We start from the raw sequence: 16835 nt of genomic DNA, 5'->3' as shown, positions 1-16835 counted from the left end.
AGCAGAGACGGGTGCTATAATTGTGTATGTACACTTGCACACATAACTGAACATAATAAAGCTCAATAAAGCGCACTCCCTACCTGATTGGCCTCCTCTGGGGGTGTGCCACCAATAGAGAGAGCGCGCTCTGCCAATGAGGACCAGTTCAAATTGTACTCTGCCAATGAGAGCCAATCAGGTCAAATTGCGTGCAGACAACTCAATGCCTGATTGGCCCTCTTTGGTGGTGTGCTGTTAATAGGAGAAAGCACTCTGCCAGTGAGGGCCAATCAGTATAAATTGCACTCTGCCAATGACAGTGAATCAGCTCAAATTTCAAGCAGACAATTTACTCCCTACCTGATTGGCCACCTCAGAAATATTCCTCCATAGGAGATGGCCCTCAGCCAGCCATGATCCACCTTGGTAGTTTAGCCCCAATCAGGAAGTAACCCTGGGCCAGGAAGGGCTAATAAGAGATCAGCTCTCTACATCCATCTTTCTGCCAGTTTCAGAAGATTGCTCAGTGGAAGAGGAGCTGGCCTCAGAATATGCCTTGCTGCCAGTAAGTTGCCCTGGCCTCCTAGCCTCTTCCAACTCAGAGAACATGGGGGGGGGGAGTAAACTGCCTCCTAGGGCAGCCTCTATGCACCTTCAGAAAGGGGGGCTGTAGGAGGCCCAGAAACAGTCCTCTGCTGGTCTGGTAGCCAGGAAAAGCCTGTACCTGGGGAATATTTACTCATGAGTAAGTCATGGCTCTCAGATAGGAATAGCATGCCCTGGTAATTTAGCCCCAATTAGAAGGGAGCTCTCAGCCAGGGAAGGCTAATAAGGAGTCAACTCTCTACCTCCAACTTCTTGCCAGTTTCAGAGGTCTGCTGAATTGAAGAGGAGCCAGCATCAGAGTATGCCTTGCTGCCAGTAAGTTGCCCTGGCTTCTTTCAACTTGACAGACATGGGGAGGGGAGTGAGCTGCCTTTTGGTGGGGCCCAGGGTGCCTTCTGGAGGGGAAGCTGTGGGAGGCCCAGAAACAGCCCCCTGGTGGCCCTCTGGGACCCAGGGCGGCCAGTAAAAGCTTCTGCCTTTAGAATGTTTACTCATGAGTAAGTTGTGAGGTTTGCAAATTGCAGTCTGAGAAGGGAGGAATGTTTTGGGGGTAACCATCACAGGCACTTGCGGCAAAGAACATAATGTTGATGTGGGTGGGAATGGGAAGATGTAGACTTTTCCTTTCCATGTGGATACCACCTTGGTCATGCTGCAATCCTTCCAAGACCATCACAACAAAGCAAGTTTGAAACCAATAACATGGAAGATTTGGAACCTGTAGATGGGCAAAGAAACACCATGAGGCCATGAGGACATGTTGTGGAGGGGGACATTGTTTTCCAGTAGCACCTTCCCAGTAGAAGAGTTAGTTTTTATACCTTGCTTTTCATTTCCCAAAGGAATCTCAGAGTAGCTTATTATCGCCTTCCCTTCCTCTCCCCCACAACAGACATTGTGTGAAGTAGGTGAGGCTGAGAGCTCTGAGAGAAACTGCTCTGTGAGTACACTTTCTAACAGGACTGTGCCTAGCCCAAGGTCACCCAACATAGGGAGGAGCAGGGAATCAAATCCAGCTGCTTCTCTTAATCACTACACCAAGCTGTACAAATTGCCATTGCCTTAAAGAGCTATAGCTAGAGCACAGGCAGAAGAAGCTGTTGCAGGATGATTGTGTAAGTCTTCCTTGACTTGCTCATTGACTGGTAAGGGATTCTTTCCATTTAAATTTTCACCTTGTGACCAATAGCTTCTCAGAGCAATCCAAGGAGGGAGACAGGTATTCCTTACATGACGAGGTGGTGGTTAATAAGGCTTGCTATTTGAGAAGGAGGGAATACTTTTGTCTTGTGTGTGAGTGTACACATATAGAGGGGAGTGCCACACAGCCCCCCTTCCCCCCTCCCCATCCAAAGCAGTTCTTTCCTCCAGGGAAAGTGATCTCTGCAGTCTGGAGAGAAGCTTTCATTTTGGAGGTTTTCCAGGTCTCACCTGGAGGCTGGCACCCCTGGACAGTGGCAGGGACGCCAGCCTCTGGCTGGGACCTGGATATCCCACTTCTGGGGTTTGTTAAAGCCTGAAGGTTTTAATGGTTTTAACTATGGGTTTTATTGTAATTTTTATCTTGTAAACCGCCGTGAGCCTAAGGGAGCGGCGGTATAAAAGTTTAATAATAATAATAATAATAAAATGAATATTTCAGGGACTTCTCAATGTTAAAAATGTTGAGATAAGCTGAAATAGAGGCAGTAGTTGTGACACCTTCTATAAATTCTTTGCCCGCCACTGTTGTCATGTTTGATTGATTTACTTTGATATTGAACTGAACTGAAGAATGGACAGATGGTAAGGTTTTCAGTTCTTTCAGCAAATTTTGCTATCAATTAAATATTTTCATTGAAGGAGGAAACTGATAAATTATTGAATTATTTGATGCTTATTGTTATTAGCAGTTATTAGCAGTTATTACAGCATTTATCTTTGTTTCCCACCTGGAGCCTGGCATCCCTGCACCGCCATTGGATCCAAAGCCAGAGAGTCCTCCCTCCCCTTTTTAACAGGGGGACTGATCTCTGCTGCCTGGAAATGACCTGCCATTCCAGCAAATCCCCAGGTCCCAACTGGAGACTGGCCTCTTGCAACCTCTCTGGGGCACAGTGCCACAGAGTTCCCCCCTCCCAAGCAAGCCCTTTCATCTACAGGAGCCTGGAGATGAGCTGTCACTGCAGAGTCCCCCCTCCAAAAGAGCCATTTGTCCCTGGGGAGCTGATCTCTACAGTCTGCAGATGACCTCCAATTCCAGGAGATTTCCAGGCCGCAGCTGGAGGTTGGTGACCTCTGGGTCAGAAATGTTCCTTGAGGTTTGGAGGTGGGGCCTCAAGAGTCTAGGGGTGGGCAGGAGTTGTTGCCATGAAGCCAGCCCCCAGGAAGGCCACAGTACAGGTGTGCATCCTAGTGCCTGTTGTTTCTCTGGGTGCAAGGGGCTTTGCCTCAAGTGGAGTAATATTTTGGGTGGTTGGATAATGTCGTGGTGCTGGCAGGAAATTAAAGTGCAACAGCATCGTTGGAGAATGGCAGCCCTTGAAGTTTGATGCTGATGAACATCATGTTTCCTTTTCCGGTTCCAGCTTGTTGCTGAATTTGGGACTTTGAGGTAGATTGGGTGGCTGCCTCACTCCTTCCCCTCCCCAGGATTTTCAAGATTAAAAAAAAAATTCCAGATGTATTCAGTCAGTTTGACACATCTAAGTAATACTTATACCGAAGCTGAGAACTATAAAAATTAATAGCAAAATATAATAATTAAAATATTAAAATACCATAAATAAAATACAGAAACAATTTTAAAACAAAAAGGAACAAATATATTGTTTACCATAAAAAGGGGGTGATTTTTCTTTCTAATATTTATAAAAGCAGAGCTAAGGGTATGGCTACAAAATGGAAATCTGCTTATTATATCCATTAACACATGTGCAAAGGACAACTGGATAATCAGATAATATTTACCTAAGCTTTACTATCATTTATTATTACATTTAGACATTCTTACTGATCTTATTTGGGTAGAAATATAAGGGAATTTTGCTACCATACTAGAAACAAATAGGTCTTTTATTGTTGCTAGGTGCAAAGTCGTGTCCGACCCATCGCGACCCCATGGACAATGATCTTCCAGGCCTTCCTGTCCTCTACCATTCCCCGGAGTCCATTTAAGTTTGCACCGAATGCTTCAGTGGCTCCATCCAGCCACCTCATTCTCTTTCGTCCCCTTCTTCTTTTGCCCTCAATCGCTCCCAGCATTAGGCTCTTCTCCAGGAGTCCTTCCTTCTCATGAGGTGGCCAAAGTTTCATCTTCAGGATCTGGCCCTCTAAGGAGCAGGCAGGGCTGATCAGGGATAAATGGGTCTTTATCCCTTAACAAAAATTTAACTAGAATAAGAAGATAAAGATGAATGCCTGGAATATCCGTCCCCAAAACCTGCGGACTAGAGCAGTTTCTTTACATCAGGGCTTGCTGGGTTCCCCTGGTGGATGACACTTGGCCCCCTGTCTTTGGCTACTGCACCTGCAGCAAGGGAATGCAGCCTTTCATGCTCCAGCCCATTGAAAACTTCCGAAATGTGAAATATGTTAAAGACCCTTGAGAAGTTCTGGCTGTTGCCCCTGGATTGTCAGCCAATTGGTCTCTGTGCTGTACAACATTTCTTGTGCATATTGAGAAAAGGGTAATAGTTAGGTGCAGAGCTAGGCTGTAGGTCATGATCAGTGGTGAAATACCTCCAGCCTCTGGCATTACATTTTATGGTATGCATTTATGTCAGTTCTGGCCCTTGTAACAAATGAGTTTGACACCTCTGATAGATCCTTTGAAGTAATAGGTATTGACTTTGATCTGTTGTAGGGTTTCTGCAGGTGGAGTGGTTTCCAGCCGCAAAGTTCAGTTCTCTCTCCTCTTCCCCTGTCCCTGGAAGAAGCATTTTGAGCTGCAGTTGGGGTGTGTGTGTGAGAAAGTTGCGTCCTGTGGGTAGATGCTCTTCCATCTGTGGAGACTCTCTGATGGATCCAAGCCATTTGAGGCACCTGTCTGCATTTTGGAAGCTTTTGGACTATGGCCTGAGTACATCTTCCTGAGACATTCTGAGGCTGTCAAGTTGCGAAATCGGTCAGGCAATAATACCTGCTAGATTTTCAGAAATTTGTGAATATGAACCTTAGATTTGCAGTGGACTTGGACCTCATTGCCCAGCAAAATCTGTTGCTATTCCTTGTGGCAAAGTGGAAATGGAATATGTTATGCAGATGAAGAACAGGAGAAAAATGTACTATACAAAATTTTATGTTGCCCATTTCCCCTTGCTTAGAGGATAAACATATTCCAGTCAAGACTAATCTCCACAGACCTTATGTATCTGTCATTTAGTTGTCTGCATTCTGAAATTTTATACCCTTGACAGTTTCACAGATAAGAATAGGAAGCTCCTGTATCTTTGTAAATCCCTATTTGTGTGCCCAAAGACATGTATATGCCCATCATCTTTCCACCGCTCCAGCGGAGCAGTATAAATAAAAGGCTAAGGGCTAAGTGGGAGGAGAGTGGGCGGGCGCTGTCCATGATAAAAACTCAGAGGAGCGAATCAGGAGCTGCAAGTGGTACTCCAGGGCCAAGTGGTCAGTGGCAGTGCCAACCACGCATGCGTGGAGTTCCGCGCCTGAGTGCTTGTGCCTGCCGTCGCGTCGCTGCCTGTGCGGCCCCTGAGGCCTGGCCATGCTGCTGCCCAGGAGCGGAGGCGACGGCTGGCAAAGCACGTGGCCCAGCCCGCTGTGAGTATGGGCGAGGAGAAGGGTGTGCGGGCCCTCAAAGGGGCCAGCCGGGTCCACAGCCCTGCTCTGCCCATTTTTAACAATGGGCTTTACTTCTAGTCCTTATTATATTTTGTTTATTGACAGTTGTATGTGTTTACTTCAGTCCTAGGCTCCTTTTGGTTGGCTGGGCTGAAGGGGAAAGCCTGGGAGTAGGATTGATGGTGGAGAAATGGTGGAGATTGATGGTGGAGATGGTGCACCCTCTCCATCCTGCCACTTCATATTGGTAGAGGTCTGGCCACACTTTAAGAATGGTATCTACAACATCCCAGCAGAATAGGGACATTGTTTCGTTAGTGACAGGTACAAAGCTAGGGACTTCTACTGAGTGCAGACTGTTGGCACATGAGATTTTGGATAGATGGGCAATAGCATTCTTAGGCATGTGATGCATTGTTTTACATTTTGGCAACATGTAGGAGTTAGGGTCGCCAACTCTAAGTTGGGAAATTCATGGACATCTGGGGGTGGAGCCTGGGAAGGATGCAGTTTGTGGTGGGGAGTGACATTGGCAGGGTATAATGCCATAGAGACTACCCTCTGCAGGGGCTGTTTTTTCCACTGGGCCTGATCTATGTAGTCTGCAGATGAGTTTTTGTTCCAGGAGATCTCCATGCACCATCGGGAGGAGGGCAACCCTAATAGATGGACAGGCGCATCTATAGCACAAGCCTTAAAAACTAGCACTGCATTCTTTTGAAGCGTGGTAAGGAGCATTGTAAACAAGCCCTTCAACCTGCAGAGCTCCATTAATTTTATGCTATAGTGGGGCTGTCTGTGTGTATCATGGCTTCTGATGATTTGTGGGCTTTGTAGTCCTATCGAGCAACTTTCAAATTATAGCTACTCAAACTCCTCTGCCCCCCCAAGACAACTGTGAGCTCTAGCTCAAACTGGTAGCTAGTAGTCCTAATGTGTGTGTGTGTGTGTGTGTGTAGGAGATGTAAGAAAGAAAAATGAAACCATAGAATGGCAAAAGATCAAATTTACTAAAGCACAACTCCTACACATAACTCCCAACCTGGGACACTAGTTGCATTTAGTTATGAATGGGAAACTTATCTCGGAAACCAATTGAGAAAGAGAAATTTGCTGTCAACAGACTCTGGGTGAGCACAGTGGAAATGAAAAACAGAAGTCAAGAGACACAAAGGGGAACTTGATGTGTAAAATGTTCAAAGTATCTTTTGGTTGATGCTATTCTGACCCTCCACACCTCCCCCACTTCCCTTCTAATGCTTTCCACTGGGAGGAACTGTAGTTGCTGTTCTTGTGTTAGGCTTGGAAGGGCCCTGACAATTTGGGTAAGGTTTTCTCTTCACAAAAATGTGTTGTCTTGAATTTCCCTGCCCCTCACCATCAAGACTTTTTGGGAGAAGAAGAAGAGTTGGGCTTTATACCCTGCTTTTTATTACTCAAAGAAGTCTCAGAGTGGCTGACAATCACCTTCCTTTCCCCTCTCCACAACAGGCACCCTTTGAGGTAGATGGGTCTGAGATAACTGTGACTGGCCCAAGGTCAACTAGCTGGCTGCATGTGGAAGAGTGGGGAATCTAATCCAGTTCTCCAAGTTGGAGGCTGCAACTCTTAATCACTACACCAATTTGCTGACCCAAATGTATTGTTTATTTATTACATTTGTATTCTGCCCTCCTGTAAAGGCTCAGGGCGGTTCACATAGAACATAACAGAACAGTACATCAAACTCACAGATTAAATGAATGAAAAGTAACAGTAATGGCAACAATAAGCAGAGAAATAAAGTTTAGCATAATGAACAATCTTGTCTGTCACATGGGTTCAGGGAGGGAGGATTGGGACCCAGTAGCTCTTATTTAGTTTTGGTCAACCTCAACCAAATGCCTGGTGGAGGAGCTCCCTTTTGCCATGAACTCTATGATGCTGCAGAATTTTCTGTTTGTTATGGTTGGTGGCTAAGATATTGAGCCTGGGGGAGGGAAATCAGGAGGCAGGGGAAATAAATTTCCAAATGAACTTTTTTGCCTGATTTTCCTCTCCTAAGAAAGAGACAGTGTTCCAAAAAATGGGAAAGAGCATGTTCTTCACCTATGCGCTATGAACAGATGAAGCCGCCTTAGACTGAACTAGACCCTTGGCCCATCAGAGTCAGTATTGCCTGCTCAGGCCGGCAGGGGCTCTCTCCAGGTCTCCGGCTGAGGCCTTTCCCTTCACCTCCCAGCTAATTCTTCTAATTGGAGATGCCTCCTAGTGAATCTTTTTAATTGGTGTGAATCTGAGATTTTCTGCACGCCAAGCAGATGCTCTGCTAGTGAGGCATAGCCCCTCCCTGTGGCCTCAAGATGGTCTCAGACAAAGGGCAGGTGCAAAAATGTATAGTTGCAGTGGGAGAGAAATCTTTTCCCTAAGGAACTTAGAGAACCCCATGGCTACTGGATCGACATCTAGAAGCAAAGAGCAACTAATATCTGTTTTACAAGCTGCAGTTAGGAAAGCAGCATAAAAAGAGGAAGTGGGAGGTGGGGAACATCAGTGACTGAATTGTGGAGAAGTTCAGTTCCTAGAGTGGTGACTAGTAGTGCTAGTTTTCTATATAGCAGGCTTGGCTTGGAGGACAGAGTGTCCCATGGTACCACTGTTGCAACATTTTTATTTAAAACATTCTTATACTGCCTTTCCCCACTCAAATAGGACCCCCAAGGTGGGGAACACAAAAGCGTTACAAAGTTTGAGGTTTTGTTATTCTTCTTTATTGGTGGAATTTAGCACTCCCTTTAGCACAAAAGGGGGGTGAATTCCTTATGGATAGCATAGGTCCTGTCTTGGTGTGGGTGAAAATGGAGAGTTAACAGTGATCAGTGTTGCATCTTTTTGTGTAGTTAGAATGATGTAACTGTTTGGAGGAAGGCATTGCCAAAATATGTAGTTTGTTTAACTTGATTGTGATAAACCCATTTTCACTGGGGATCCTGTGGAATTTTAGCACATCTCCAAGTGACAAAGATCAGTTCCCGTGGAAAAACATGGTGGCCTTGGAGAGTGGACTTCATAGCATTATACTCCACTGAGGCCCCACTCTGCCTCAGATCCTGTCCAGTCCCAGTTCCACCACCAAAGTTTCCAGGCATTTCCCCAACCTAGAGCTGGCCAACCTACCACCAATCTAATTGAGCTTGTAGCCACTTTGGGATGTGAAGGGAATGTCAACATAAAATGGCTGCCAAGCCAGTGAAAAAAATGGGAAGTTCTAAGATAAGCATCATCCTGTGATGGAGGCAATTGTTTCCATGGGGCTTCTTCCTGTAGATGCAAAGGTTATGCCAGTTTGAAGCACCTCTTATTCCCATGAGGTTAGGATTAGCTCTGCTTTGGTGAAGCAGGATGCTATGGGCACCAGGAAACACATTGGCAGGCACCACTTTGGGCTCACTGATCTTAGGAAAAGGCGCTTGAGAACAGGAAAAATGCTTTCTCTGTGTTGGTTTCTGTGGTGCATAGGTCCAGTCTTTTGTGAAACTGTTGTTGGCACTTGTACCTCCATATATTCTTCCAAAATGGGCTACTGAGTCACTCTCCAGATCACCCCAAGTCACACACCTTAGAATTTAATAAACATGTAATTCTGATACAGCAAAGCTAATAAGAGGTAGCTTTTTGTACCCTGTTCACTCCCTGAAGGGAGTCTCAATGCATCTTAGAACCACCTTCCCTTTCCTCTCCCCACAACAGACACCATGTGAGGTAGGTGCTGAGAGAGTTTGAGAGAACTATGACTGACCCAAGGTCTCCCAGCTGGCTGCATGTGGAGGAGTAAGGAGTTATGCAATATGAAGTCATGTTTTAGATTAGGAAACTTCAACCGAAACGTCCCTGCTCTTAACTTATCGTATCTCATTAAAATAGCTTTATGTGTGAGTGTGGTTTGTGTAGAAAACCAGAGGTATGGCTGGCTGTTAGGATCCCTTTCGATGAAGTAGCCAAAAGGCACTCACTGTATCAACCCACCTGCTTTAGGGTAAGTGCGAATGAATGACATTGTATATCCATATAGGTTCCCAATCTGGTTGCCCATCTGGGGAGAGCTATCTCTCTCATGATGCTGTGTGGAAATGAGTGTTTATATCCATTGGCTGACTGAACTTGTTTATGCTATTGATAAGCAGCAAGTAGAGACAATCGGTCTGTGAGAACAGGGGGAAGGAGGTTTGCCTTTGCTCTCAGAGAATTTGTATGAGAAAAACATTACTGATTGTACCTTACTGCAGTGGTCCCCAACCTTTTTATCACCAGGGACCACTCAACGCTTGACAATTTTACTGAGGCCCGGTGGGGGGGGTAGTTTACTCCTCTACTCTCAACCACTGCCCTAACGCTCTCTGATTGCTGTGGTAATGTTTAAACATCCCTTCAAAATAAGATACAGACACGCCACAACAATGAACGTAAGGAACATCTTAATGGAAATTTTAACTCATGACTATGGCAAATCAATGGGAACCCTGAGCTTGTTTCTCTGCAACGAGATAGTCCCATCTGGGAGTGATGGGAGACAATGACACCCGAAGTGTGTTGTAAAGGGCCGGGGGGGGGGGGGGGAGAAGGCGTCCTTCGGGGCCCACCTCCAATTAGTCGACGGACCACATGTGGTCCGCAGCCCACAGGTTGGGGATCGCTACCTTACTGTATTGTTTAAATATTCAAAAAGTCACCTGACAAGCCAGTCTGTTTATGAACAGTGAACTTACTGGACAATTGGCTCCTATTTCATGACTGGGAAACATCTGGCAAATTAAATCCAGCAGGTGTTCAAACATTAGTCATCACCTTTCATTTTCAGTCAATGGTGTTCATTTATTAGAGTTAGGGCATCTAGGTGGGCCTGGTTGGTATGTAAAGGTTGATTTTGTTTGAAACATCCCAGAGTGTGATGTCCTTTCACTGCAGTGCTTTGTGTGTCTGAAAAATGAGTGGATATTCTTTTGGACCTCCTGCTTGCAGCTTTTTATAGCAACAATTTTTTTCTGTCATGAAAATCCAACCCACGTTTTCACGACTTCTTGGAAAGTCTTCGGACTGCAGTTTCCTGATCCACATTCATAGTTCTCAAACATGTTCACATAATACAAATCTGCACCTGGCAGAAATGCTGTCCTCATGTGTTCGGGGTCACAAGTTCTTGGCCCTCAACTGAACAGTCCCAAGTGGCTTTGTGTTTATATTATATCCCTATGCCATGGCTGTAATCTTAACCCGCTTTCTTGGCATATTTATAGAAGAAATAAGCAGATAAAAACACTAAGCTGCAGTGACTGAATTCTACTCTTTCTGTTTCTTTTCTGCTAGAATGGAGCAGAATTCATTTTGATGGCTGAAACAATACAGAGAATGATACTGGATCCTTTTAACAAAAAACACACAATGACAGAGAACAGAAGAGAAGAAGAGCTGTTTTTTCATATCCTACTTTTTACTACCCAAAGTAGTCTCAAAGTGGCTTACAAGCACCTTCCCTTCCTCTCCCCACAACATCCACTCTGTGATGTAGGTGAGGCTGAGAGAACTCTGAGAGCACTGTGACTGGCCCAAGGTCACTCAGCTGGCTGCATATAGAGGAGGGGGGAATCAAACTTGGCCCCCCAGATTAGAGGCCACCACTCTTAACCACTATACCACGCTGGCTCTCCCGCACTTAGTGAAGGAAGGTTTCTGTTTGGTTTTCTTAGAAACTACTTTTGTCATTTCCTTTTTTTAAAAAAAACAGCTAAAGCGGAAACATTTTAAGAATGTTTATCTAGTTGGTTTGTCCTACTTAATTTAATTTCTTGGTATTTGGCTACATATCTGGACCCATATCAGTCTGGCTTCCATCCTTGCCACGGGGTGGAAACGGTGCTTGTTGCCCTGATGGATGACCTCCATTGCTAGCTGGGTCCGTTAGATCTGTTTGCCGCCTTTGATATGGTTGACCATGAACTGCTGGCCCACCGCCTCGTCGGGGCGGTGATAAGGGGCAAAGCTCTTAGTTGGATACACTCCCTTCTCTATAAACAGACCCAGGGGGTGGCTGTGGGGGATGAGTTGTCACACTTCTATCGGCTCCCTTGTGGAGTTCCTCTCCCCCATGCTTTTCAACACCTTTATGTGCCCTCTGGCCCAGCTGGTACAGAGCTTTGGGCTGGGTTGTCATCAATATGCTGATGACACCAAGCTCTATCCCCTCATGGACAGCTGTCCGGACTCTCCCCTGGAACCATTTGCCTGTTGGCCACCTTTGGAGGTGATGTTTGATGGCTTCAGATGGCTCTATTTATCCAAAGTGGACAAGTTGCTGGGATTGGTTAGGGCTACCACTTGCTCCCTGGATCCCTGCCTGTCTTGGCTCTTGAAAGGAGGTGGCCAGCAGATAGGAGGTCAGCTCAGGGATATCATCAATCTCTCCCTGGGTACTGGGAAGTTCCCTGAGCTGCTAAAGGAGGCAGTAGTTTGCCTTCTCCTTAAGAAACCATTGCTGGACCTGCAGGTCCCAGCCAGCTACTGCCCGGTTTCACATTTGGCATTCCTGGGTAAGGTGGTTGAAAGAGCTGCGGCAGACCAACTCCTGGTGTTCTTGGATGAAACATCAGCACTTGACCCATCAGTCTGTCTTCCATCCTGGCCACGGGGTGGAGATGGTACTGGTCACCCTGATGGATGATCTCCGTTGCCAGCTGGATCAAGGTGGATTGGCTTTGCTTGTTCTGTTAGATCCATCAGCTGCTTTTGATATGGTCGACCATGAACTGCTGGCCCACAGCCTCTCTGGGACAGGGATACAGGGTACAGCTCTTAGTTAGTATGCTCCTTTCTCCATAACCGGACCCAGAGGGTGGTGGGGGGGATGAGTTGTTGTGCCCCTCTCAACTCCCATGCTGGGGTCCCTCAGGGCACAGTCCCCCCCCCAATGCTTTTCAACATCTTTATGTGCCTTCTGGAACAGCTGGTTCAGAGCTTTGGGCTGGGCTGTCATCAATATGCCCATGACACCCAGCTCTATCTATTCATGGATAGTCACCCAGACTCCCTACTGGAATAAGGTGAGCACATTGTCCCACTTTTGGAGGGACATCTGGGGGTACCTGGCAAATTGTGCTTATGTTGAAATATATATATATTACAATACTATTTTTGCGTTCTATGCGTTTTATGAAACTTTTTGTTGCTCCATATAGACCAAATTTTTAATCAAGAACCCCCCGGTCAATGGTGTCCTACTTTACCAATGTTAAAATCTGATCACCTTATACTGGAACCATTTGCCAGATGTTTAGAAGCTGTTGCTGGATGGTTGAAGCAGAGTCGTCTGAAAGACAGAAGTCCTCCAAGACAGAAGTCCTGTGGCTGGGAGGTAGGGGGATGGGCCAGGAAGCACATTTGCCCACCCTGGTTTTGGTGTCATGTCCCAAAGGCTAGTTAGATTTTACAAGCTTTTCACAAACTAGGGGGTCTCAGTTTATATGACAGATGGCCAAGGTAACTTTGAGGAAGAAAACTAGAACAGCTCAGAGTCTGGGGTTACATAACTAACAATATCCAAGCTATTCTCAATATCTGCTTCCTTACTAGAGCTGCCATTTGCCAGCTTCCATGTTGAGCCTGGAGATGTCCTGGGATTACAATGGATCTCCAAACGACAGAGATTAGTTCCTCTGTAAGAAACGGCTACTTCGGAGGATGGGGTCATTGAGGTCCCTCCCCAAACTCCACCCTCGAATCTCCAGGAATTTCTCAACCTGGAGCTGGCAACCCAATTTCTAACTAATTTTTCAGTAGTCCTTTCATGATTGATACCCCTCACTGAAATAGGTCCTTTTTTCTTAAAGTAATAAGGTTAGTTACTTGCCGTTTTCTTCACAAGAGAGAATGAAGGAAATGTAAGTATCAAAATTATGTAGGCCTCAGCATTGCACATTTCTAAGAAAAACACTCCCAACCCTCATCCTTCCTAAACTGGCCACAATAATGTTTGCACCACCCAGCACAGTTTCAGATGTGCTCATAATATATGTTGGTAAACTGAATCAGTAATAGAATTGTGGCAAAATTCTGGATCATAAAATACATTTGGAACAATGTCCATATATAATTATACACATGCACATTTGCATACATACTGAATCATAAATGTACATATAAGGAAAACCATGGAAGCGTTCTCAAAACTCTGTAACATACTGTAACTATTTATAGACACTTTTATAATTTATTGTGCAGATACCTTTAAAATTTTGGTACAATTTTGAGAGTTGCAGAAACAAAATTTGCTACGTTTAGGGTGAATGTTACTGTGTGACAACAAAAAAGTTGGAAAATTTGTTAATTGATCAATATGTGCACTCTAAAATTAGAACACAGAAATGTGTGTATTATATTGTCATGAGAACCCATTCAAAATGAAAATTAAAGAGAAAGTGTGACCTTGGCATAGTCACAGTCCTGTTAGATCTGCTCTCACAGAAGCAATTCTGTCAGAGCTCTCTAATCCCCACTTACCTCACAGCTTGTCTGTGGTGGGGGGTAGATGGGAAGGTGATGGAAATCTGCTATGATAGTGAAAAACAGGGTATAAATATGTGTAATCTTTATAAAGTCAGTCCTTAGTGACAAATTTCCCAAGTGCAACAAACAAGGCTAAGATTCATGCCTATATTTCATCAATATAATACTAGCATTATATTTACATATTTATTTATAGCCTTTTATTTCTGAGACCCAAGGTGGATTACAAAACTTAAAATAATGCATCCAGACAACATAAGACATCCAAATAATGATGCAACAGGACTAGAGATACTAGAAGCAAAACATTTTATATTTATGCATTGTAGAAAATGGAATTACAAAAGCAGCAGATGTTGCAAGTCTGGCAAAATGGCCTTATTCTGCAAATGCAAGGATGCTTTCTCCCCAGATTTCCCCTGCCAGCTCACCGCTCAGCCAGGAAACTTGGATAGAAAGCTGCTAACTGAGTATCTCTGTTTGCATACCCCCATATTGAATAAAATCTGTTCCCTACTCTCCCACTGTTCATAAGGTCAACACCACAGAGGTGTATTTCATTAGTGAGGTGAGCAGTAAGGTGGCAATGAGTAAGGAAGTGTGCAGATGCTTTAGTTAAACAACTTGAATACTACAGGAAGAATGTCCAAGTGGCTACAAGACAGACTCTAGGTACAGCTAACAAGATAAAGAAAGGAGAAGTTACTGGCTAGTTACTTTGAAACCTTGGAACATCTGGTCATTGCTGGTTTGTGTAGTGCCCCCACCCCAGGGGACACCTGCAAGCATCTGTTGGTATCATTCCCCTCTAATAACAATAACAATAGAATTTTATTTATATCCCCCCCTTCCCTGATGGCGGGTAGCAACCCTGTTTCCTCATCCATAACCAAACCCACAGCAGCAACCCCCAAGCAAATGAACAGCTTCCTTTTTCAGACCCCTGTCCATGTGGACTCTTAGTGGGGACTCTCCATTCAAGAGATGTCCCAATATTAGTTGAGTTGCAGTGTTCTGTTCCATCTGGAGTATCATAGAATCATGGAATCATAGAGTTGGAAGGGGCCATACAGGCCATCTAGTCCAACCCCCTGGCTCAAAGCAGGATCAGCCTAAGCATCCAAGAAAAATGTGTATCCAACCTTTGCTTGAAGACTGCCAGTGAGGGGGAGTTCACCACCTCCTTAGGCAGCCTATTCCACTGCTGAACTACTCTTGACTGTGAAATTTTTTTTTCCTGATATCTAGCCTATATCGTTGTACTTGAAGTTTAAACACATCACTGCGTGTCCTCTCCTCTGCAGCCAACAGAAACAACATCCTGCCCTCCTCCAAGTGACAATCTTTCAAATACTTAAAGAGGGCTATCATGTCCCCTCTCAACCTCCTTTTCTCCAGGCTGAACATTCCCAAGTCCCTCAACCTATCTTCATAGGGCTTAGTCCCTTGGCCCCAGATCATCTTCGTCGCTCTCCTTTGTACCCTTTCAATTTTATCTATGTCCTTCTTGAAGTGAGGCCTCCAGAGCTGCACACAGTACTCCAGTTGTGGTCTGACCAGTGTCGTATACAATGGGACTATGACATCTTGTGATTTTGACGTGATGCCCCTGTTGATACAGCCCAAAATGGCATCCGCCTTTTTTACCGCTGCATCACAAAACTACCCCAAGGTCTCGTTAGCACACAGTGTTACCTAGAAGTATATCCCCCATCCAGTAGGCATGCTTTTCATTTTTCTGACCCAGATGCAGAACTTTACACTTATCTTTATTAAATTGCATCTTGTTCTCATTTGCCCATTTTTCCATTGTGTTCAGATCTCGTTGAACTCTGTCTCTATCTTCCGGAGTATTTGCCAGTCCTCCCAATTTGGTGTCATCTTCAAACTTGATGAGCAGTCCCTTCACCCCCTCATCTAGATCATTAATAAATATGTTAAAAAGTACCGGGCCGAGCACCGAGCCCTGAGGTACCCCGCTACTCACCTCTCTCCAGTCTGATGAAACACCATTGACAACAACTCTTTGAGTGTGGTTCTCTAACCAATTCCCTATCCACTTAACTATCTGAAAATCCAGATTGCAGTCCTTAAACTTATCCATCAGAACATCATGGGGAACCTTGTCAAAAGCTTTACTAAAATCCAAGTAAATGACATCAACCGAATTTCCACAACCCAGCAAACCTGTTACTTTGTCAAAAAAGGAAACCAGGTTGGTCTGGCAGGACCTGTTGGAGACAAATCCATGCTGACTTCCTTGGATCACCAAATTGTCCTCCAGATGTTTGCAGATCGCTCCCTTTAATATCTGCTCCATTATCTTCCCCACAACAGAGGTCAGACTCACTGGTCTCTAGTTTCCCGGGTCATCCTTCCTCCCTTTTTTGAAGATCGGAATAACGTTTGCTCTATTCCAGTCCTCCAGGACATCTCCAGTCCTTAAAGAGGTCCCGAAGATGATGGACAAGGGCTGTGCAAGTTCTTTGGAAAGTTCTTTGAGCACTCTCGGGTGCATTTCATCCGGACCAGGGGATTTGAACTCATCCAGTGCAGCTAAATGCCTCTCGACAACCTCTCTATCCATGTTAACCTGCCACCCAGACACTATCCTTTGGCTACAGCCATCTCTAGATGTGCCTAAACCCTTTGACCTGTGGGAAAAAACAGATGAAAAATAGGCAATAAGCCTTTCTGCTTTCTCTTCATCTTCCGTTAAGTTTGTCCATCCGCACCCAACAGTGGGCCTATTACCTCCTTTACTTTACGTTTGCTCCTCACATAACTGAAAAATCTTTTCTTGTTACAATGGGCTTCCCTGGCCAATATTAACTCACTCTCATCTTTGGCCTTTCTGATGATTGATCTACAGTGCCTAGTAATCTGTAGGTACTCTTCTTTAGAGCTCTGTCCTTCCCTCCATTTCC

The 16835-nt window shown here is 45.0% G+C and overlaps 1 protein-coding gene across 3 annotated transcripts in view; it reads left to right on the top strand.

Moving 5' to 3' along the window:
* PIK3R5 (phosphoinositide-3-kinase regulatory subunit 5) overlaps nt 1–16835 on the top strand; it is an 87712-nt gene that overhangs the window by 10265 nt on the left and 60612 nt on the right. The window contains exon 1 of one of the 3 annotated variants that reach the window (XM_077327505.1): nt 520–547. The exons of 1 other annotated variant lie outside the window; for it this stretch is intronic. The gene's annotated coding sequence lies outside the window, so the exon portion shown is untranslated. Of the gene's footprint in view, nt 1–519; nt 548–881; nt 904–16835 lie in introns of those variants that run through there. One more of the 3 variants, XM_077327507.1, reaches the window with a different exon arrangement.

Source organism: Paroedura picta, chromosome 3 (assembly GCF_049243985.1).
Source record: "Paroedura picta isolate Pp20150507F chromosome 3, Ppicta_v3.0, whole genome shotgun sequence".
NCBI classification, from domain to species: Eukaryota; Metazoa; Chordata; class Lepidosauria; order Squamata; family Gekkonidae; genus Paroedura; species Paroedura picta.
The sequence above is the reverse complement of the archived record's forward strand: the minus strand, read 5'-3'. Positions and strand labels throughout refer to the sequence as shown.